This window comes from Bos grunniens, chromosome 7 (assembly GCF_055505025.1).
Source record: "Bos grunniens cultivar Pamir isolate PY7600 chromosome 7, Bosgru_T2T1.0, whole genome shotgun sequence".
Classification (NCBI taxonomy): Eukaryota; Metazoa; Chordata; class Mammalia; order Artiodactyla; family Bovidae; genus Bos; species Bos grunniens.
This window is the reverse complement of record NC_141171.1, coordinates 88,395,353-88,420,879: the sequence shown is the minus strand read 5'-3', so window position 1 is coordinate 88,420,879 and position 25,527 is coordinate 88,395,353. Positions and strand designations below refer to the sequence as shown.

The 25,527-nt window shown below is 36.0% G+C and overlaps 1 protein-coding gene across 49 annotated transcripts in view; it reads left to right on the top strand.

The window, feature by feature from the left end:
* Positions 1–25,527, top strand: part of MEF2C (myocyte enhancer factor 2C) — a 179,155-nt gene that overhangs the window by 18,583 nt on the left and 135,045 nt on the right. For 9 of the 49 annotated variants that reach the window (XM_086412985.1, XM_086412987.1, XM_086412961.1 and 6 more), the window contains exon 1: positions 4,005–4,249. The exons of 23 other annotated variants lie outside the window; for them this stretch is intronic. The gene's annotated coding sequence lies outside the window, so the exon portion shown is untranslated. Of the gene's footprint in view, positions 1–2,458; positions 2,834–2,955; positions 3,257–4,004; positions 4,250–25,527 lie in introns of those variants that run through there. 17 more of the 49 variants (XM_086413010.1, XM_086412994.1, XM_086413009.1 and 14 more) reach the window with 7 other exon arrangements.

Here is a 25,527-nt window from a genome sequence, read left to right as displayed (position 1 = left end):
ACTGTAACTATAAAAAAGATATAACATTTTTTATGTGCTTGGAATTTCTATCCTACTACTTTTTATATCTGAACTTCTGTGTTAATCATGTTTGTGTTGAAAGTATTCTGGCTGAAGAACAGATACTACACAGTTGAATAATATTGAGGGGTAGATTAATCTATAGACTTTCTTCAGTTTAGGGTGGGTTGCTGTGGCAACCACCCAGCTTACTTTAGGATAATTTTTTAAAGCTCACTTCAAGAGCTACACCCAGCGTAGGCCAAGCTTAAAAGCAGGCAGACCCCAGAGTACAGGTAGACTGCTGATTTAATGTAGGAAATTAATAAAGAATGGAGGGTGGAGTAAGATGATATGCAACCTTGACCAGAAATTAGAAATGAGCTTTCCCTAGAATTAAATCCTGAGGGTCATGCTTTCTGTACCTTCTGTGGCACTTTATTTAAATATATTGCTAAACAGTTATTTTTTGGGAAAAAAAAACTTAATATATATTTACATGTTTAATACAACACTTAATGATACTTACTTTAAAAGCAATATTTGGTGACTGGGGACAGGGGGTGAGCTGGTTTAAATAGTATCTCAATCCCAGACATCATTTTCTCTTATAGGAAATATCATCACCTTTTATGTAACAGGATAGGCCACTAGCTTCCAATTCACTTAAAGAATATAAGAATTTTCTACTTTCCAATCACAGAATTGGAATAGATTGAAGAAGTCATTTAATGTGTAAGCAAGCTGAAGCCCAGAAAGGACACACTCATTAGTTAGGCAAAAACCTTGAACCAGAGAATCCAGGCCTGTTAACACGTAGGACAGACTCCTCCCTGCACCAGAAAATATTTTGATCCTAGCAAAGTGCCATTTGATGGCGAGAATGAGGATGATTTTGGTAAAAAATTCAGAAGCATTTGAAGATGAACACAAAGCACGCCTTGGATTAACCACTCTGGATTACCAGTAAATAATTTTAAATCTCAGATGGCTTTCTTCCATTGTGTATTTCTGCACAACCTCTTCTGTTCCACTTCAACTGTAAAGGCTCATGGGAAGGAAACTCATGCTAATATTAACTTGGGTCACACATAATTAAGAAACTAAATCTGCTGAGGGGAATATTCTATATTTTAAAAGGCCAATTGCGGTCTTATTTTCCAGATCTTATTTTCAAATAAGATCAATCCAGATCTTATTTTCAAATTATCCACAACGTGGGGTTATAGGATTTGTTACAATGTTATTAAATAATTCTTTAAAATGTTAAAAGGTAAAAAGTTTCTTTTTTAAGGAAAATAAAACTAAAGTGTACTGTGGTAAAAATCATCTATTGCCTATGTCTATTTGCTCCTATAAAATAAGCTGGTACACTTCATTACATTAATATCAGACATCATGCAATAAACAAATGTTCCTACAAATAATTTGTTTTGTCAGGACATTTGTGAATCTGGAAAAATTAATTTCCTTTTACCACTATATATAGACATACCTTAATACTCAAAAATGTCAATGCACCTTTATATTTTTGGATTTTTTTTAGAAGTTGTACCTTACATTAAAACCTGATATAGATTATCTCTGCCATATTATTAAAATAAATTCATGGTAGTAACAAACTCACCAGATGAAAAACAAACAGGCCAACAAATATATTGTAGGTATTAATCTGCAAGAAATAATAGTATTTCAGGTGGTTTTTGCTTTGTGACAGTTTGCCATGCTCTCTTATAATAACAGCAAAAGATTCATCTTATCTGGGTTGATAGTCATAATGGTGATGAGCTAGTTGTACTTGCCTGTAAAATCAACCTTCCCCTTTCAAGTGAAGCCTTGGGGCAGACACCTAAATGTTGAACCCACTCTTGTGAGAAAAGCTACTCAGATCAAATAGCCCAACAATGAAGACGGAGGCTTTCTGATTCACACTGCCCTCATGTATTAAAATAGACTAGAGGCACAGTGCAGAACTTAAGGGGAAATGCATCTAGTCATTGGGTTAAACACACAGTGCTGAAAGGAATTTTTTTTAAGTGAGGAAATATCTTTAATTAGCTAGATATTTCAGTATACTGTTATTGTGTACTCTTGTACATCCACATTTTAATTTCCCCAATGTATTTTCCCTTCTTTTCACGATATTAAAATTTTTTAATTTGGTTTAAACATTTTATATAGTCCATAGTTCTACTGGCATGTAATTTGATCTTTTCATGGTTTGTGGACTAGTTGGTATATTTTATCTTTGGCTTAATTGGGCGTGGTGTAATTGGCTAGGGAGAGGAGGTGCTCAATTCTAGTAATCTTTCCTAAATCTTGAATATTAACCCTTTTTTTTTTTTTTTGATAAGGAAAAGTGTTTGCTGTGCTCAAACCTTAGCACAAGTATCTTCCTTATCAGTCTCTATTGCTGCTTCCTGTGCAGCTGAAACTCTTCAGGATAAGTGAAGTCATCAGCTATCGGATAGGGAAGCCTAATGCATTCGGGAAGTTGGTTAGTTTACATGTTAATGCCTTGAAGAAAATCCAGTCTAAGGTGTGGAAGAGAGATTGTGGGAGGTGGGGGGCGGGGGGAACCTCCGGGGAAGCTGCCGCCTCGGTAAATATTTCTAACCTGATTAGAAAGTTCATGGCCCCGAGATGAAGTCAAGATTTCAAATGCCGGTCATGCGTTTATCATTTTGTACATTACTACCAGTTGAGAAGCGTTTCGGCCCCCTTTCTAGCCCTCCAAGCTCTCGGGGCCGAAACCCCGCGTATTCAGGGCGTGGAGGAAAACCGCGCGCTGGAATCGAGTGGTGCAGGCATCCTGGACCGGAGCTTTTTACGCGTGAGTCACGGAGGAGCGCTCAGACCAGTGGAAGAATGAAGTGGTTAACGCGTCTCCAAACGGGAAGGGGGGCGGGGGAAGTCACAAGAGCAACTATTAGGGTCGCGCTCCTATTGGTCAGAGGAAAGATCCCGACTTTAGAAGGACTTTCCCGCTGGCTGGCTCGCTGCGTCCCCCGGGGAAGCGAGCGCGCCGCAGCCGGAGACTCGGCTCTCCGAGCGTCCTCGGCGGCGCCGGGAGAGAGCGAGAGCCGGGAGCCAGCGCTTGCGGTGTCGTCTTCAGCTGGAGCAATAAAGGATTGTCATTAGGTTTGCGTATGGCATGTGCCATTACCCTACCGTAAAACTAAAATTAGCAAAATGTCAGGAATGGAAAGATTGATTCACCCAAGATGCAATTATCATTTAAAAGTGCTTGATTGAGGTACTGATGTTCAGTGATTTATTCTGCATACCATATACATAATTAAAGTAGTGTAGTGGAGTAATTTATCAATCTAGTTGAGACTGGAGGGGTGAGGAGGGAACTGCTGGATGTTTGTTTTATTTAAAAAAAAAAAAATTGCTCCAAGGTCTGGTCCCGCCCCCCTTTTGCAAGAGTGAAACTGATGATTTCTCCAGCTCGCGAGGCGAGAGAGAGGGAGTCAACGGTTTGGGATTGTGAGGGAGGGAGAGGGGGAAAAAAGGCAGCGCTCGCAAAGGCAAGGGCAAAATAAAATAAAGGAAAAGAAGGCAAGAGGCGCTTCATGGGATGGGCCTCTTAGAACCCCAAGCCGTGCGCTCCTTTTTCTCCGCCACCCCCGCCTCCCCTCCCAATATCCTTCCACTCCCCCCGCCCCTCGCCTTTTTGACGCTATGTTTCAAAGGCTGTGAGCGGACTCTCCTTTTCCCATTCGTTTTCTGTCACTTCCTTCCTGGACGCAGTTTTCTGGACGAGTCTGGTTACTTTTAATCCGGCTGGCCGCCGAGAGCCACTTTCTCCTCCTCCTCCTCCCCTTCCTCCTCCCTCCTCCTCCTCCTCCCCTCACTCCTCCAAGCGGCCTTGGCGCGCGCACGCGCGCGCGAATGCGCGGCCCGGCCCTGCGCGTGCCTCCCCCGCGCGCGCGCTCCTTTCGCGCGCTCGCGCGCGCGCACACACACACATCGTTTCTCCAGCTCTGCTCGCTCTGCTCGCAGTCAGACACTTGAGCACACGCGTACACCCAGACATCTTCGGGCTGCTATTGGATTGACTTTGAAGGTTCTGTGTGGGTCGCCGTGACTGCATGTTTGAATCAGGTGGAGAAGCACTTCAAGGCTGGACGAAGTAAAGATTACTGTTGTCGTGTTTTATTTTTTTTTTTTCTCTCTCTCTTTCTCTCTCTCTTAAGAAAAAGGAAAATATCCCAAGGACTAATCTGATCGGTTCTTCCTTCATGTAAGTACCTCTGACATTTCTCCAGGAAATAGAAATAGCCGGGGCATTGTCTCTGAAATCTGCATCAGTATATTCCACGGCACTGGGTCTACCGCTGTGCCTTTTTGAAGGTTGAAGTTGAGGCTTGTTGTGCATTTTTTTTCCTTAGGTTCCATGATTTTCTTGTGTGTGGCTAAAAGTAACTTTTTAGATAGTCCTATCTGTTTGCTATCAGTTGCTGAAATCACTCCTGACTTGTTCTTGTCACATTGGTGTGTTTAAAGTTTCATGAAGTTAGTGCACGTCATTAGCATGTTTGCTATGGTGGAGCATGTGGAGCCTGGTGGACTTTAGTATTTCACAGAATGTTCTGTGACCTTGAAGTACATGCCTTAAGATTTAGCCGGCAGTTCACCATGGAAAGATGCTCCTGTGAGTCCCACCAGAGACTCTGATTTGCTTTGGGTTATGCTTCTGAGCCACTAAATCTTGGGATTAGTTTGAGCTGAAGCATGGCTGTCTGTCAGAGTATACCTTTGTGCATCTCCTTCCATTACCAAAGTGCTGGCTTGATGAGGGCTAATGTGGACAAAATGTGATACAGTGGCCATGGTAGTCTACACATTTCACAATTCTTGTTGAGACTTCAGTATATATCACTGCTCTTTAGGTCAAGTCAGATACATAGCTGTTTAAAAACAAGTAAGGTTAAGTCACTGAAATTGCCATCTGTTTGGACTTTGGCTGAAAGTTACCAAACTCAGTGATAAAGTTGGGCACAAAGGAAGTATATACAGATGTGGCACATTGTTTGTTGTGTTATTAAATATTATGCAAGTATTTAAATTTAATAGTAGTGTTATGTCCTTCCCAGAATATGGCTAGTTATTCTTAAAGGAAATTCTATGTCTGAAACATGTCTGACTATTCTAGGTCCAGTAGTTACCATTTTGGGGAAAAGCCCTTTTTCTTCACATTTTAGGAATGTGTGTCTTTTGTATAAAATTCCTTTATATGTAAATGCTGACAGTATAATAAGTAGAATCAGGCTTTCTGCCAGTTCTCTAACCAGTCCTCAGTGGAGAATTGCTTTGACACAAAGTGCATTTTACTATTGTGAATCTGATTCTAACTCTAATAGTAACTGTCTTGTGAAATGGTTAGTGACTGCATGTATTTTCTAAGTGCTATGAAAGGAACTCTAGCTACCTCATTATACCAGTCAAAAAGAGTGACCAGCCTCTTTTTCACTGGCACCTTGTAATAGAATTGTGGTTGCAAAGTAAAGATGTTTATATAGAATATAATAACTCTGATCCCTAGGGACTTGGTAAGACATGGAAATGTGACCACCTGTGAACCCCATTTAACCTCTGCGTTGCATACTAATTTTAGCTTTAAAGAGATTTACAATCTCCAATTTGAAACTAAAACATTTAATTTATAAAATAATATCAGTCTTGGCCAGTCTTTGAGAACATTGAATATGTACCAATATGGCACAGGCAGTTTTGGTTGAATATTGTGCAGTTAATAAACCATATTATTGTCTTCCAGTGTGTGCATGAAATTATTTATCAAGATAAAGAGGTAGTCCTAAAGCAAGTAGATTCAGAACTTGACAGATAAAATGAGATGTACCTATCTAATGTCTTATCTCAATAGGGAAAACAAATCTCTAAAATCAAATATCTCATTCTATTTGTAGGAAAGTATATTTGGCTATGTATTAGACTTCTAACTCAATCCTAAAAGTTTTCATCAAAACATACTTTAAACTCAGTGTTTGTTTAAAATATGGTCCCCTGGCCAAGTTAAGGAGACAATAGGTGGTAGTTACCTTTCCTTCGGATTTTACTAAACTTTATAAAAATCTACTGTTTTTTACTAATGTAATTCATGCAGCTTTGGAATATTTATGGCATATTTTCCAGACTTCTTACTAAAGACAGTATTTTACCTCATTCATTAATTACATTCTGATTGCTGTAGAATATAGTGAAAGACAATATAAAGATGTAACTTTTATTAAATTTTTTTTCTTAGTTTTTAATAACAAATGAGCACTTTATAATAATAAGTCAATTTTTGAGCTTTCCGGAGCTGTTCATACTTTAAAAGTATGCAATCATATATGTGAACTCTTCAGAACAAAAACATATTATAATTAAATACATGAAATTTAAATAACAAGGAGTTTACTGTACCTTGCCTCTTTTCTTCTTTGTAAACATATTCAGTTTTCAAAATCTAGGGGAAATGGTCCATTCCAAGAGGCAGAGGGACTATCTAATGATTCAAAACTGAATCCTGGAAAAGCATCATGTTTTATATTTTTCAGATGTCTATGAGTTTCTTCCTTGGCCCTCACTTTACCAGATCAATAAACTGTATAACACTACAACCATATCTTTTCAATGAATGATTTATTGTGTTTAAACTTATTTTATAAAACAACTGAGTTAAATAACTCCTTGGCATTTGTTAACATTATATTTCAAAACTTTCTTCTGTTTATTGTAGTATATTTTGTGGTTTTATTTCCCAACTCCACATGCGGTATATTTTGAGTGTATGAAATCTCAGAAAGTGACAAAAATGGGGAAATATCTGTGCAGCGACACTTGTACTTCATAACAACAACAAAAAAAGAGTTATTAAATAGAGAACCCTGGCTTCAGAGACATGATTCAGAATAACATGGAAGAATTTCATATGCAATTAAGGATCACAGAGAGGACTTTAAAAAGACTATTAATAAAGTTCTACTTTTTTTTTTCCCAAAGCACATCCTCTGAGAAAACACCACGCAAATTAATATCTAAAACTTATAAAAATGCACATATTCATTTTATGAATACAGTGATTGCCTGGACACAATGAAAAGATTTAATCACTGGTGCTCAGTCTGTGTGCTGCATGTGGAAGGGTAGGTGATTAAGATCCGTCCTCAGCACTGTACCTTAATCTCATGGGCGCGTGGACTGCCCTGCACTCAGTAAAGCCTGACTGTTCACCGAGATCTGTCATCTTTAGGAAATCAAACCAGATTACAGAGGCAATTCACAAAACCAGGAGCGACAACAGAGTCTGTGCACCTTACAAAAGGCGGATTACGCAGTTCACATGTTATTTTGATAGGTCAAAGATAAAAGCTGATTGTTGAGAAATGGCAAGACACTCCAATTTCAAATGATTGCTAGATAAGTATACCACGACCCTGTTGCTTTATCATTATGAAGAGCCATTCAAACAGTAGAAAACTCAGTTTTCAAACGTCAGGCTTTCAATAGTAAAATAAGGAAAAACATGTACTTTATATGTACATCCTCATTGCTTTCATTTTAAGTTCCATCACTTCTTTTGGAACAGACTGCAAATTCTGGATGCTTATGAGAAGCAATTATTACTATAAGGTTTAATTTCAGTAGACATTTTCTGAGGCATTGTAGAGAGCACAAAACAGAATTTGCCAGAAATAAAACATACAGTTACGGTATTGAGTAACCGAGCAGAAAATGCATGGTAGTCAATAGCCATTATGTTATTCTGTTACCAGATATATTCTTCACAAAAATGTGAAATTACATAGTTAATGAATTTATATATTTGAAGTAGATCTTCATAGGTGTTTCTTGGTCAAAGTATATCTATTTCATGAATATTTTACAAAGGTCATTCTTTACAACAAAATGCGATGTTTTCAGAGTTTATTTCAGAGAAAAAGTTTTGGTTTACATAATAACATTTTGAAAACCCCTACTTTTTATGCATCCAACTCTACAGTAATTTCTTGCTTCTTTAAAAATTGAAGTCCTTCTTTACCCAACTGATGCCTCCTAGTGTTTCACACAATAAAACACTAATGAGTCACCCATAAATGTAAACATTGCGTTTTCATTGCCTACATCTTCTATGATAACATAAAATTAATATTTATGTGTTTAATTTTCTGTGCATTGTTATAATAAGATAGGAAATTCCAGTGAATGAGATGTTTCATCTGAATGGATTTGTGGTACACTTGCAGGTTTTCTTTGACCATAACAATATCTTACTAAGTTTTAATAAGTTTATTACCATCAGCGCCAGTTCATATACTCACTGTTTATATTCACTCTTATTCCAAGTGATAAAACATAGGCAGAGTAGCAGAGCTTCCATTTTGTAGGCCTGAAAATTGTATAGCTGAGTTCATCAGCAAGTGCCTGATGAACAAATTGCAAAGGGACTAACCATTTAAATACTGAATATCTTTAAAAAGATATAAAATTTTGCTCACTCGGTGTCTTTACACTTGGAAATTTCTGTGTAAAAGTGGAATTAGAAAAGAGGGTTTTGGAAAAAGTAAAGATAAAGGTATAGATACCTACAAATATGAAGTATATCACATTTTTAGACAATAAGAATAGAAATAACTTGCTCTTGGAACATTGGCTTCTACATAGTAGAAGGAAAACTTGTTAGAGGACAATTTTCATGACCAAAAAATTGTCAAACGCACAAGCTAAAGGATACCAACTTTGGTATGAGTTTTCTGTCATGAGGAGAGTGAGCATAGACTTTGAATATTCATGCACTTACGTGATTTCAGACAACTTTCTGATTCCACTTATGAAGGATGGATATTTCACTTTCTGGGTATTTTTTTCCTTAAAGAATTTATGAAAAAGAGGAACCATTCTTCTAATGGGTCTTAAGTTCAAAGGCTGCACTCAGAAATCTGTAACATTTATGGACCTCCTCCTGAGTTGTCATACGTACACAGGTGCACAAAAACACTCACAGGTTTCTTCCATTAACACTTACAAGTGTTCTGAGTGTCCAAACATAGACACCAGGCAGAGGCTGAACATAGTTCATTTCTGTTACCTCTGTATGCATCATTTAGTTGTCCCCAAACACACGCAGTTTAACAATATTTGACTCATTTAAGATTTTCTAGTTTGGTCAGTAATACAGTGCTATTCCAATTCTTTGCATATTGGACACATTTCAAAGAATGTTAGGGGGTGTGTTCCTTTCGTTCAAGGAAGCAAACATGTAGAAAGGGGTGGACCTTTCCCACAAGAGCCACATTTCTTCCCTTGGAGAATTGAAGCAAGTATGTAAGTGAATAACAGCATGAGAAAGAAAATAATTTCTGATCATTTGCTATAGTTAGCGAGCAAAGGAAACTGTCAGGTTTTTCTTAAAAGCAATTCTTGTTGATAACCTCTCTCACACTGAAAAAAAGTCTATGCTGAAAAATAGTCTGTGAAAATTTTGTTCTCTTGATATTAACTTCTATAAAGCCCACTGGAATTAATTTTGCTTAAAACAAGATCTCAATAGTAACTATTTTACAGATGTGTTGAGACATAAAGAGAGCTAAAAGCACCCTTTCGCGACCTCTCTTAAGAATAAGTAGATAGCATCAATAGTTTTTGTCTGTGCAAGAAAAATAATTATGGAAAATTCTGTAACAAAGAATATCATTAGAAAAAAGAAGATTATCCAATATAGTATTATCTAACATTTCTTTGGAATTATTTTAACATTAACTACAAAAAGGAAAGTCATATTCCTACTAAATATGGAAATTATATACCTGTTATATAAATATTTGGGTGTGAGGTGGTAATACGAGTAGCATTCATTTGTCCTCACCATAAAGCATTCTTGTACATTGTCATTATATTGCTTCAGTTAAATCTCTATTTTTAAAATATAGCCAGTTGTAAACAAAGTTTAAAGTATACATGAAGATTGTCTTCTGAGAACGTTATAAAGGAAATCGGTGATCTTACAAGCAATAGAAACAGTAAACCTATTACAGGCAGATTTCTGCAGGAATCATTACTCTTTAATAATGCAGATGTTATAGAGACTTTATTAATTCTTAATGCTGTAAGTTTGAAATGAATGGAACGGTGTTGTTCATCTTGCAAGTGGTTGCGATTCATGTGGAATGACAATGCAAATCTTGTAGTAATGATTTAAGTAAAGTACCTTGAACTTGTTTCTAGAGACTGGAGATACTGATCTCTGAAGCAGTCCCTGGTGAGAACCTGCTTTTTCCAAAAGACTAGCCTGAGTGTGGTCTGGTTTTCCTCTTGTATCTTGTTGTCATAGATAAGATGCACATGAAGAATTCATATAAATTGTTCTTTGATACCATGGATCTCTAGCATATTGGATATAAAAAGCGATAGATAATGGTCTTGATAGAATGTGAAGTGTATTTTTAAAAACAGCTAACAACTATCCCTCTCACTTTCTCACACGTCTGTGATTCTTTCAGCAAGTTAGAATGATAGCTCGAGAATGCATCTTTCCTGGAACCCTGAAAATAGGCAGCTTTGCCTTTAGATATGCTTATTTATTTGCAAAATTAGGAAATAGATTCACGAGCGTAAATAAGTGGGGACAGATAAGGAAATTAGTCTCCTACTTAATAGAGTAAACATGACTTTTTTTAACCTTCTAATTAATTATTGACCATGCGTGAGGTATACAACCAAGGCTTATTCTGGAAGCTGGTATTATTGCTTAATGTAACATGAGGGATTGGGGTTTCTTTAAAGTAGTTTTTGAAGATGTGATTATTTAGCAGAAATATTCACTGGAGCATTTTATTTTTAGAAATCATGGTCACACAAGGAAACCTTTATAGGACCGACTACCTAATTGCAGTCAAAAATCTCTTTAATGAATGAACACACGCACACACAGAAGGACACACATTTTAAGAATATAATGGCCCTATATTTTTCAGCTTTCTGGCCACATTCTTTATATCTGAACAAAACGTACGTGTCTAAGCAGATGTTTTAAGTTATATCCTTCATGTAGGTGAGTCTGTAAATGTACCATTTAACTTAAATGGCTTTGTGGGAAGGTAGTTTGAGGAGTTTAAAAGGGGAGGGGAAAAAAAAGAAACCCCTCCAGTTACTATAGTTTCAGCTCTTTTCTTTTTAAAAACAGTAATTACACTCAGGATAAAGAAAGAAAAATAAACTCTTTTAATTCTTTGTAACATCCACAGTTTCTGAGGTTGAGTTCTGGTGTATTTTTATTTCTGAATATGCAGGGCAGGTACTGGCAGCAGAGCTACAAAATGAAAACTTCCTGGCTGCAGACCAGACACAGCACACAGTGCCACATCTTAAACTTCCCCACTTATGTCTCCGAGTGATTTCAGCCCCAAGTAATGTCCTTTTTTCCCCTTGCGTAGGCTAAGGACCAGAGGGCCTTCTTCCTGGGCACTCGCTCTGGGAAAGGAAAAGCATAACGTTTCCCTTCTTTAACTTGAAAACTCTGCCTCTTAAATCACTGAGACATTAACTGCAAAGTGAATTCAGCATGTTTCTTTTTGCTTCCCCTAGAGCAGTTTAGAATGCCTAAAACAATAGGTGTAAGATAGAAAATGAGCCCTCTTCCCCACCCTCCCCTCCTCCAGCACACACAGGCCCAATCAGATGTCTGTATTTTTTTTTGTTTTGCTGAGAAAAATGTAATGACATCTTTTCAATGAAGCTTGTGCATTATATTCCAGATATGTTAGGTCATTTTGTGATGCAAATTAACATTGAGTGGTTTTTGTACTTATCTCGGGGAAATAGCAATGTTCTACCACAATACGTGGCACTTCAGTCGCTTTTATTGATAAACACTCACACTTTTAATGATTACGAGGTCAAAATACAAAGAGAGAAAATGCGGGCTTTAGTTTTCAGATTTGGTTTATGTTCTTTATTTGAAAGGTGTGTTGTGGATAGTGTATTTATTACCATGCAAAATACATCAGTTTCTAAATATCTGCATTAATATTCTTTGCATTTGAAAGTGTAGTGTGAAAGCTTATACTTCTTGTAAAATATGGTAAAAAAAAATTGTTAAAACCATTCTTTAATTACCAGTTACATTTTCAACCATTAGCAACGTGATTTTTTAAAATCCTATTAAAAAATAATTTCTAGCTGCCATGGCTCCTTTCAATCTGTAGTAGAATTCTGATTTGTGTGAAGTGGAGTCAAATTATTGCCAGCATACCTTTCTAAAACTGGCCTTCTGTTGTAGAAGTGCATTAAGTGAAAGCCTTAAGTAGAAAGTATTATTATGTAATAAATATTTGTTCCAACTTTATTTTTAAACTAGATTATTGATTTCACAGTATACAAATAGCATATACATGTTAGTTTATTCATTAACCCACTAAACCAGTTATTAATTGCCTGTATAAAATTTACCGCATCAGACCGATGGTTAAACATAATTTTATTTCTCCTTAACTAAAACAGATAAGAAAGATAATTTTAATTATGTTTGAATATTAAGAAACTATTTTCTGTGGATGCAGATATTTCCTAATGGAGTGTTAAGGAATTAACACAACATGGACTTTAAAAGGAAACTTGTGAGGGTATGATCACAATGGCTTTTCTTGGTGTTATGAGTAAGAACCCTACACCTGGCACACATTCAAACCCCATTAACAAGAGGAAAACTTTTAAACTTTTTTTTACATATGTTAATATACATATGTTTTAAACTTTTTTTTACATATGTTACATAGGAGTCACTAATTTTTGATATTTATTTTGTACAAAATTAGACATTCTATTTAAAAATTCAGATTCACCCTTTAAAACTATGCTTTCATTTAGGATATGGTACGAGATTTCTTTATCTTTTTTGGAATTCTTCCGAACCATAGTTTAATTTGAATCATCACCGCTCAATAAATATTGTTAGACACACTGTAAAGTTTCAGTTGTTCAATATGTGCCCTGGATAAATTTTTAATAGAAAATGGATTGTCGTACTATTTAAATATTACAAAACTATGCCTGATTAAAACATTAATCTCTTGGATGTTCTTAAAGTAGGTAATTCGCTGGGCAAGAAATAAAAATTTTTTAAACAGTTAATGAGTAAATTACCATGTACTTTTTTAAAGCTGCCTTATTTCTGTTCACATTTGAGAAGACTTAAGTTGTCAGAGGGTCTTAAAGTAAAGGTTTGGTGGTTGAGAAAGTTGGTCTTTTTACCCTTCTTTTATAACAGTTAAATATATTTGTAAAAGGTGTAAGTCCAGACCTACTTTCATCAAGGTTACTTTTCTTAACTAAACGAAGAGGAGCAAACCTGGCTTTTTTTTTTTAAGAAGTGTATTCATTCATTCATTTCTATTTTTTATTAGAAGATCACTTTTAACCTAGCATCTGTCTAGGTTGTAGGTTAAGGAAATAATTTTAGCTACATTTTTGTCACCATTGAGTGTTTCTCCCCCTTAGAAAAAGCAAAAAGAAAATTTCACGATGACATTAATAGATTTGTGAAGGGCCGGGTAGGATACTCAGAACCATTGCTTGTTTCCATATGGTCCTTTTGTTGAAATGGATGGCCAGTGTCCCTTCTAGGACTATTTGATCCTTCTTGAGTTAGCCTGAGCGCCGTGTGATATTTTTTGACTTCTCTCATGTTTTAGCTTAAAAATCAAAGAGTTCTTGACGTTGTTCTTTCTTCAGTTTTTGTTGTTTTTTGATTCTCTCTTGAGTTCTCTTCTTGCTTCAGAATATTGGTATTGTGAGAAAGCAAGTGCACTTTTATATTGTTTTCGCTACACAGGAAAGATTATAGAATTGTTTCAGGTGTTAACTTATCTTCTGACACTTGAGAGATTGATGTGGTTCATCACAGCCCAATGCCATGTCACGAAAGAGCTCTAGACACCGATCTTAGAATGGTGTCTTTGTAAGGAAGCACTGACAGCTTTAGAGTCAGCAAATGGTGCATCCCTGTCAAAAATGCATAGTGCTACGAAGTCTGAGGAGATGGTACAGTTATTGAACTAGTTGAACCAAATTTAGGCCTTGATTATGTTCATTGAAGTGCTGGGTCAGAACTCCAAAGGACGTGTGTGTGTGTGTGTGTGTGTGTGTGTGTGTGTATAGAGGAAAAGATGGGTTGAAAAAAATGCAAAGAGAGTGAGAAACAAAAAGTATGAGAGGATAAAGATGAATGCAAGAGAAAATCAGATTGATTTGCAGACATAGAGTTTGAAGACCCCATTGTTATACTTAATATAATTTCTTTAATTTTACATATATGTGCTATTAGACAAGTAGACCCATAAGCAATGGACAGTAATGGTTAAAAACAAAGATCAAACTGGGTTCAAAATCCAGTCTTCCATTTACTGGGTAGTGGCTGTAGATAGGTTATTTAACCATCAGAAAGCATTGTCTTCAGCATCTGTAAAACGGGAATAATACCCATCTCTTAAAGTTGTAATGATTAAACAGGATAATACATATAAAAATGAATGTAAGTGATCAGTAATTAGTAAGTTATTATGTTGTAGTTGCTAAGTTGTGTCCAGCTCTTTCTACGACCCCATGGACTGAAGCCTGCCAGGCTCCTTTGTCCATGGGATTTCCCAGGCAAGAATACTGGAGTAGGTTGCCATTTCCTTCTCCAGAGGATATTCCCGACCACGGGGTCAAACCCACATCTCCTGCATTGCCAGGCGGTTTCTTTGCCACTGAGCCATCAGGGAAGCCTGAATTATTATCACAGCACTACACTATATTTTAATTCTTTTATCTTCCTGCCAATGATGAGCATTTAGAAATGCTTGGTGGGAATCATTATTTTGAACTTTTTGTCAATAATACTTTCATACCATTAAAATTGGGTCACTTTCAGGCCAAGTCTCTAATTCTGATGTTACATGAGGTCAGTGCAAATGATCACTCAGTACAGTATACTTCAAGAAAATAAAAATCTTTCACAGATCAGATGTTATTAATAAATACCACATTATTTTTAGAACCAGAAATGTAACCAAAGAAACCAAATAATTTCATCTATGAGTTTTATAAGTCATTTATTGGAAGTTCTGAATTCCAGATAGATTACTGCTTAGTTTTAATAAAAATTCATTTTAGAGGAAGTATTTGAGATACATAGAGTTGTTACATGATTTTAATAGTGAAAACAACATCACAGAGAATTCTGAAGGGTTTTTTTCTCTTAGCATTAGTATGAACCACTTTTGAAGGATTTATTAGTATTTATTTTTCTTATTACATAATTTTGACTTTGTGTGGAGATAAATTAATTTGTGAAGACTGAGTGTCATTTTACTCATCTTTCTATTCCTTCACAATCACTCTTGCATATAACAGGTATTCTGTAGAGATTTGTTGAATAAATTAGTAAATTCTGTTCACTTGTAAAGATAAAATATATTTTATTGAAAGAGTTAAAAAATAAATAAAAAGCACCTCTATTGTCGTTTTTCCCCTTTTATCTATCCCTTTTTGGAGGCATTATTCATTGTAGTCATAGTTTATCAACTTTGAGATGATGAAAAAATGAACTTAAGCATTTTTCTTTGTGTAAGAAGAAATACAAAGTAGTGCAGAAAATGCAGACGTTTACCTGAGGATTATACCTTTTGATAACACAAACAAATTTAGGTAAGATGTGGATGAAAATGGGAATAAGTCTGGTCTCAGAGTCTGCCTACCCCTTTTTTGTTCCGCTTTTATATTCACTTAATTTCTCAAAAAGAAAATCATATTTTGGGTGACAGGTAGTGTTGATGAGGCAGCCTGTGGAGTTGCAACTACTTGAAATTATTCTCATGCTCTTGAATAACACCCCTTCAGTGTACACCTTGCATTTCAGCTTTCTTTTCTAGCCCTGTTTTAATGCCTGGATAAAGAATGCTCATTGCAAGGAATACTTGCAGAGTGGACTTCCCTATGGTAGAACAGCATGGACAGCTCCCAACTCTGCAATCAAGGATGTCTCTAAAAGCTTTAATTTAAAAATAATAATAATAGTAATAATAAGTCTGCATGAAGATGATGGAGCCCTCTAAGGCACATGGGCTTAGAGAATTACTCCCATCTGCACCCCCTCCCCCTGCTCAGTAGCCCTTTCCAGGGTTATGATTACTGGAAAATGGCTGTTAATCACCAGATTTTTTTTTTTTTTTGACTGCAGCTGCTTCAGTCAGACTACTGATCTATTAAACAACTTCGTCTCCAATTTAAAATTTGCATTGTATACTGTATAGAATAAATTTTCGTTGTAATCAGAACATCCAAGATAACTTACTGATATGATTTATAGAAGCACATTTGTTTTTATGTATGGACCTCTCTAGTGCTATTGAGCCAACTGTTTAAACAATATTGTGGTTGATCAGCATAAAATCAAATATTGTAGCACTATTGAGTGCAAGCAACATTTACAATAGTCACATTTGCAGAATATTTGAATTGTGGTATCTCTAGCACTTGGCAATGTAATAGCCATATAATTCAGAACTTAACCCAGATTATTTAAAATTTGATTTGAACCTGAAAGGGTTTTAGAAGTTTAGCATTCTCTTACCAGACTGTGGTAGAGTGGTTTGGCCTCTTTTTCTACCCAGATGCTTATTAGATTTGCCATAATTTGAAGAAATAATCCAAAACTTGAGTCAATATTTATTGCAAGGTCAAGGAACTCTGCTCCATGTTATGTAGCAGCCTGGATGGGAGGAGAGTTTGGGGGAGAATAGATAACACTTTGCTGTCCACCTAAATCTATCACAACATTGCTAATTGGCTGTACTCTGATGCAAACTGAAAAGTTTAGTAAAAAAAATTTAGTACAAGGAGAGGACAAAACAGCTCTAACTTACAAAGGACCCTTTTAAAACACATTCTTACATGTTAAATTGACAGGCTACAAGAGGAGGTTGGATGAAGTTCATCATGTTGGAAAGAATGTTTCAATTAAAGTTGAGCACTTTCTCTTCCAGGTCTTTTTTTTCTCCATTTTTTATTTGCTGTGCCAAGGTATCCATGTGCGTTTTTCCACTGTCATCTGGCTCATTCCCAGCAGATGCACACAATCTGTTCTGCTGTCACTAACAGGGTTCGGTTTATGAAAAGAATGTGTCAGAACATGCCACTATAGTCACTTTTACAGGTTTTTTTTTAAGAGTAACTGAGAATATATGCATTGCCCTAGTTTTATTGTACTCAGCCTTTAAGAGATTTCTAAGAAACTTTTATAATATTCAGAGACCAAAAGCTTTCTTCCAAACATAGTTTTGGCCAAATATTCACTTTCTATTAAAAATAAAATTTTAGAAGTTCACAAACATCTATGATGATGAACAAAATGTATTGTATTTAAATTTTAGAGTAGGTTTTCATAGGGATGTTTAAAATAGACCAAAGATATTTATGAAAAATCAAATTTCTAATTATAGAATTTATCTTATAGTCATTAAATTACATATACTAACAACAAGCATTCTCTCCTACTTAAATCAAGGCTTTATTTTTTAAAATATCATGACATACTGTTTAGTATCATTATTTGACTTGATAGATAATGTTGATTTCCTTAAGTCTTTGATACCATTAAATGAAATCAAAAGCATACTATCAAATACATCTTTATTCTGTATAACGACCTTTGATAATCTGTACTCTCAAAGTATTTAACATTTTTTTTCCTTCATAGATATCCACGTTTTAAAAACGTAATAGGTAAATATTTCTGAAGTTAATTTTTATTTGTTAAGGCATCTCTGTTCCTATCAAATATTCTAAATAAATATTCAGAGTTTTGTTGTCTTCTCCATATAAAACAATTTCTCTGGTTTTATGTACAAGTAAAGAAAAACTGAGCAATGGAAACGTGTATTTATTCCTGAAAAAAAATGAATTCAATAAGTTAGCAGAATTTGAAGCTTATGAGTAGTAAGTACATATTGCATATATATGCACATGTGGATAGATAATGGATACACATTTACTTTTGTGTACAGATCATGGTACTTAAGTTATCTCCCAGAACTGAAGATTTTCAAATGTACTTAAGTGCTAATTTTAGATTTTTAAAATAATTTTTGATATGAAGATCAACTCAAAGTTTGGGAAATTAAAAAATTCTTAATCAAAGTTGTAATTCATATGAACTAAAATGAAGATTATTAATGAATAATCACTTATACAAATTAAGCATTAATTATATATATTTATGGGCTTCCCTCATAGCTCAGTGGTAAAGAATCTACCTGCAGTGCAGGAGACCCAGGTTCAATCCCTAGGTTGGGAAAATCCCCTGGAGAAGGGCAGGGCAACCCATTCCATTACTCTTGCTTGGAAAATTCCATGGACAGAGGAGCCTGGCAGGCTATAGTCCATGGGGTCACAAAGAGTCGGACACGACTGAAGCAACTAACCAGGAGCAGCAGCGTGTATATTTATATGGGAAAACTAGTTATTAGGTTTCTATATAAAGAAAATTTATGAAATATATTTTAAGATATAACTTATGTCAGAACTTTTTTCTGATTACACAACTGATATACTGCCACATATAGAGACCTTCTTCAAACAGCTTCACAAATTTTAGCAAGAAAATCATTTTCTTGGCATGCATTGGCTCTCTTGTCACATGATATAGATTAATTGCTAAATTATCTTTCTAGAGTTATATCAAATGATTGTTATAGTAAGTTTTCTTAATAGCTAAAGAAAGAAAAGTCCTTGGTGGTTAAATTTGAAATACAGTAGTGTATATACATGTCTATGCATTGATTTTGTTACATTTTTGATAATGTGGGCAGGGCACATGTATTTAAGATGTGTGACCGAGGTCAGTTCTGGAGCTCGCTTTTTCTAGCCAAAGTTTTAGTTTATTCATGACATTATGTGTCAGATAACTTTAGTTTTTAATTAGCCTGTGGTACTTGAATTGTTTAGTTTTGGTAATCCTCAATGTTTGCTCTTGGCTTAAGAAGGCTATTCTATACCAGGAATCACAGCTGGTGAACTGTAAAGAATATTTGGTCAAACCCTATAAGATGTCAGAGCCTCTTACTCGTCCCCTCAAAGCCCTCGGCAGTGGGGCTGAGAACGAACAGAGAACATACATCATTTTGTATTACAAGATGGTAGACTTGACCTCATTGACTGACTACTACTGATATTGGGGGAGGAGTCCCAGGGTTGAGAGAACAAAACCAGAATCTTTTCTTTTGCTACAGTTTGAATACACAGATCATTTAGAGGCAAAACTTCATAGGCAAACTTAATCATGTTTATCATGAATGACTAATCTTTAAAATCCTCTGCTTACCATTCAGAGTGTAAATACAAACTTAAATTTCATTGGGGGAAAAAAAGCTCAGTCCTCTTAGTGATATTCACAGAACTTAAAGAATGTTTGCAAGGATGGTTTGCATTGTGAAATACTTAGTATATAGAATACCAGGTCATCTAAAAAGATGGGCTCTTTTAGGGACTTCTCCAGCGGTCCAGCAGTTAAGCCTTCTTCACCTTCTAGTGCAGGGGGAGCAGGCCAGGGAGCAGAGATCCCACATGCCTCCTGGCCAAAAAACTAAAACATAAAAAACAGAAGCAGTATTGTAACAGATTCAATAAAGAGTTTAAAAATGGTCCACATTAAAAAAAAAAAAAAAAGATAAGCTCTTTTATCTAATAATTCCTTACACAAAAACAATTAAAATTTTTTCCCAATTTTATTTTTAACAATTAAGGGAAGAGTCATTTTGAAGCTTGAAACTCTCCTGGTTCTCTAGAATATAAACTACAGGACCAGTTTATCTCAAAAATACTTTTGGATTTTGCCAGTTGCCTCAATTTCCGACATGAGTACCACCCTGCCTTGTGGTTGGGAGGTAATTCTTTCTTTGCATCTGCTTAGTCATAGGTCGTTTTGGAGCAAAGAAAGATTATTTTTGTAAAGCTGTCCCCAAAATATGTATTATTCATAGACAAGAAACCCATCAAAAGAGTCTCACTGCACGGGTAATGATAGGTTGGACTGCAGTGACCAGAAGGGCTCTCCACCAGCTTTCTTTGGGGAATTTAAAGACAGTTGTAGCCTTTTTCCATCTGCATCAACATATGTTGACCAGTTGGTTTTCAGTTCTTGCTGGCTTGGTGGCTGGAAGTAAGACCGATCTTCTATAAATATAATTGATACTTTCAACTATGAGTTAGGAATTCCACTTTTAAATACTTTTATTCAGCATCACTACTCAAGATGTCTCTAATAATTCCCAGTAACTTTTATGACATGTGTCAAAAGCATGTATTATTCATTTGAAAGCATTATTAATTACAGCTATTCCCACAGCTAACTTTCTTGAAGAGCTTACTATATATTTGGGCACTGGTTTAAGAGCTTGAGCATTAACGAGTATTAACTCATTTTTTCCTCAAAACCAAATGATACAGGCACTGTTATTATCCGCATTTTATAGATGAGGAAACTGAGGTAGAAATAAACAACTTGCCTAACAGAGATCTACTTTGTTAATGACAGAGCTAGAGCTTCAGACTGACAGTCTCGAGTCCACTCTCTTACGCACTCAGTCAAAGTCTCACATATGTTCTCTTAGCAATGAGATAAGAAAACGGAAATGACTCAATTATAGAAACTTAATTTTGGTGGCATCATGGGGAAAAGTGTTCAGTAACCCCAGAATGACATGTTATACCCATGTTTGTGTGATATGTTGGTGTGGTGATATTTCTCTTTTTAAGGAGAAATGAATTAATTCTTGGTCCATGATACAGTTCTATATTGTTACCCTGGAAAGGAAAATATGTATATTAACTATTTGATAGAATTTCTTTTCACAAGCAACAGCTTATTACTATCTGTGAAAATGGATTTTTCCAGTTATAGTATTACCTTTAACTGAAATGTGAACAACTAGTTTTATGTCATCTCCATCTCGTGAGATACAGTTTGCTTCTCACTTTTTAAACTGCTTTAATTTTTAACCGTTTTTTAACCCTTAGTGGGTAAGGAATTGTAGGAATTTATAAAATTTTAAGAATGAAAGCTGTGTAACAGTTTATACATGGATATTAAATATGTTTCAGTAGTTAATTTAACTCATGCAGGTGCATATTCTAGAGAATTTTTAATTCAGGCACACCTTGTAATATTCTCTTCGTAGTTAAAAAAGAGAAACAACAAAACATTAAAACCAGGAAGATTTGAAATACTGAGAAGTTAGAACAGTTTGCATTATATTTGAGAACTAGAAAATGTTACATCATTTATTCACCAAATGCATGGCTTTTAGTTTTTAACTGAATATTTCTATATTCAGTAAAAGGCCTTTTGAAAAAGGAAACGGATCACTTTTAGAATTTTACTATGAAAAATAATATAAAATTTCTTTCTTCTAATAAACAACTTTCTTGTTTTTTCATAAAAGCATTACTATGCTCTTGAAGTGAGGAGAGAGACAAGTCAGAGGTCAGACAGGATTCAGATACTTCTGAATTAGCAAATGTATACACTCTGAACTTCAAAATTAGTAACTGCCGTATCTTTACGTCATGGATTCCTTGACAAATTTCCACAGTGAATTTAATAACAGCATTTGGTTCGCTTTATTTTGCTGTTGAAGAGAATCAAATGCGTATTTGGATTACCATGCAAACACCAAAATAGTCTTTGTTCTCTGTATTTAACAATGCTTTTATTAGAAATATGACTTGAAGATTTGGGAATTAGATATGTAGTTTGGAATTAATTGGCCACAGTGGTAAGTGGCCTCCATGTCACTTTGAGGTGCCCACTGGCCTGGGCAGTTTTGTGTGCTTTACACAATAGTAAGTGTACTGGTAATGTTATGTGCATCCTTATCTTTCACACAAAACAACTAGTTAGTATACTTCCTAATGTGATTTTGACTATAGTTGTTTGAATTCCTTTCTTGGAGCTTTCCAATTGTAGAGCACGCTCTAAGACTCCATAAAACACCAGATTTATATTGAATGTCCATACATAAGAACAAGTATTCTAAATGTAGAGGAAGTAAGAATTCACTAAGCAGGCCTGGGTTACTCAAAGGCTGGGGAGGAATCATAGCTACTGGCTAATTCTATAAATGATAAAGTTATTAGTAATGTTTCTGAAAGAGGATTATGATGTAGTTAATATTGCATTTTGAAAGCCTTTTTTAAAAAGCTGTGATCATTGAAGGACTAAAATCAACTACCAGTTTCACACAGACTCCATACAAATTTGTGAGCTCTAATTGATCTTGGGTATATGTGAAGTGACAAGGTCAGAGGTATGAAACTTTGGTTGTCCTGCATACAGTTAGTTTAGAGCAGTAGTTCTCAATCATGACTGTATGAGAGCTTTAAAAAACTGCTCATGCCCATCCACTTCCAGATTTGGATTAAATCAGCCTGCTCTTTTGGCATTGCTATTTCTCAAAGCTGCCTGGGTGATTTTAATGTGAAGTCTGGGTGAGAACCACTATTTAGAAGAAACATGTGAATTTTGAACTTAGTCATACAACTCCATGCATTCTGAAATTTAAATGAATAAGCTTATAATTTGAAAACTGTCTTTGGTTCTGTCCGTAAAATGTCTACTGCTATTCCCTAACACTTCCTCTTGGACATCAACTCAGAATTTATTAATCAGTTAGCTCATTCACTAAGTGTTTAAAGGGAAATGACTTGCAAGGTGTTAAGGATACAAAAATGAAAGATGGAGTCTTCTCTGTCCCCGAGGAATTCAGTCTGGCGAGGGACATGAACTTCAGGTGCAATTGTGAATGTCATGTGATCACCAGTGTCCTACGGGTGTGTTGAAGGTAAAATGGTTAATGTTCAACTTTTTTGGGAGATGACTGGTCAGGTCAGTCTTCAGTAGAAGAAAGGACACCTAAAGTGAGTGGTAGATGATGAGTCAAATCCTGGCAGTATTCTGGAAAAGGCAGTTCATCACCAAAAATGTCACAGACTTTTAGAAGTTTTCTTTTTTTTTTACGGCCTGCCATGTTCTCAAACTTGCTGCCCTTTGGGAGAGGTTGCCCAGGCCTTGCTCAAGACTTTAGTCTCTTCTGAAATTGGTAACAGCTAATGAAGCTTCCCTGGTGGCTCAGAGGGTAAAGCGTCTGCCCGCAGTGCGGGAGACCCTGGTTCGATCCCTGGGTCGGGAAGATCCCCTGGAAAAGGAAATGGCAACCCACTTCGGTACTCTTGCCTTGGAAATCCCATGGAAGGAGGAGCCTGGCAGGCTACAGTCCATGGGGTCGCAAAGAGTCAAACAGGACTGAGCGACTTCACTTTGACTTTCTTTCAGTGAAGCTGCGAGGATGCTCCTTGAAGTGGGAAGAGTCTGGCTAATCCCCTTTCCATTCTCTGGCATGACAGAAAACCTCCCTGTTACAGACCTCGAGGTGACTTGGGGGTTTGCTCTTCCTCTGTTCCCACTCAGGCCCTGTTTCCTAGACACAGCTGAAAGGAAGGACAGCCTGATCCAAGTCCTCCTCTGCAATTCACTGTTTGGACAGGGATGTAGAACAGGGTATGAATGAGGGAGAAGAGTACCAACAGTGACATGCTACCAGGAATACTTCATATTGGAGATGCAATTTTTATCTGCTACAAAAAATAATTTTAGAAAAAAACTTCACATGGTATTTCTCTCTTTTTTTTCCCTTGTTCTAAAAAAAATTAAAAATAAAGGACTTTAGATGTCATAACCTTACGAAAAAACATCATGTACTTTGGTGGTGATGGTGGTGGTGGTTTAGTCACTAAGTCATGTTCGACTCTTGCAACTCCCATGGACTGTAGCCCTCCAGGCTCCTCTGTCCATGGGATTCTCCAGGCAAGAATACTAGAGTGGGTTGCCCTTTCCTTCTCCAGGGGATCTTCCTGACCCAGAGATAGAACCCAGGTCTCCTGCATTGCAGGCAGATTCTTTACCAACTGAGCCACCAGGGAAGCCTATTGTATACTTTAAAATTACTGTATTAAGGGTACTCTAAAAGAAGAGAATAAATTTGTTAGACATTGCAAGCCATGACTTTATAAGATACATGGAATCCAAGAAACTGGACTTGTTCTTTCTATATAGCCAAACAAACATACAACACACACTCAGCTTCAGAAGACAGAAAAGGCAGGACATGCAGAGGAAATAAATGTATTGGTTCCGCAAGTTACATAGGAAAATGTTGCGTTTTTTCATAGAAAGCTTTACTGTAAAATGAGCCGCATCCAATTTTATATAAAGGGGGTTAGATGGTGGTCTTAATTATATAGTGGAATAAACTTCCAAGTCTGTAAACAAACTTTTCATTTCAGCTCCTAGACCATGTTATTTCTACAAACCAGATCCCTTCTAAGTCCAGCTTCATATCGGGAAGAAAGAGGGGAAACTGAACTGCACTGCTTTGTTAATCACATCCCAGTGACTAGAAAATTAAATTAGTTATGAAAGACCAGGTACTTTGATCCAATGGATTGATTTTTCTGGAAGTCATAAAATGAACTGGATTTGGTCTTAGATAACGCATTAATACCACAAATACAGTTAGAAAATTTTCACTTTGAGTAAATTAAATACACAGCATTGAATTCAATTAGCATATTATTAGAGATTTACAAGTCAGTAAATATCATAAGGTGAGTTTATTTTTTTAATGCAACTGGAAACTCTCCAAAAAATCAGTATGATCCAAATGAAAACAAGCGACTTTTAAGTCCTCGAAGCTCTTGATGCTGGTTTTCCAGAAGAGCGACATACTTATCAGTGCTCTCTTATCTCAGGAAGGCAGAGCTTTCTATGATTGCAACTTACAAATCTGTTGAGAGTCAGTGAGGTTATCCAGATGAGCTTTTTTTCTCACATCATTCAATAACTGAGAAGTGTTTTCATGGCAGTCAGCTCATAAATAGACTAGTAAATTTCAGGAACATATATACCCAAATTAAATAATGCTACAACATACCTGTAATGAGGTGCTATATTTCTAAGAGATTTTAATGGAATAGACTTCAGATCTGACTTTACATTCAAATTCCTGGAGAGCTTTTAAAAAATAACAGTGCTGTGGAGTCAGCTCCAACATTTCCAGTTTCATTGGTCTGGGATGGGTCTAGAGATCAGTCATTTTTGAAAGTATCTCAAGTAATTCAGATGTGCAGACAGGGTTAAAAACTACTGTCAACATTGAAAATCTTTAGAACTTTGAATCGTCTGTAAATCTATGGTGAGCTAAGTAATAGGAATATTAGCATTACCTCCCTTCTAGCTATAAAATTGAGAAGAAAATAAATTGATTGCTGAAGTTATACAAAGGGAAATTATCTCTTCCGTAGAATCTTCCTTTTACCAGTTTGTAACACCAGCTGCATCATTCCAGTTTCTAAATTATTGGCATTTCTAAAGATGAAGTAACAGGGGAAGTGATGAACTTTATAAATAGACTGCGTGAAATATTT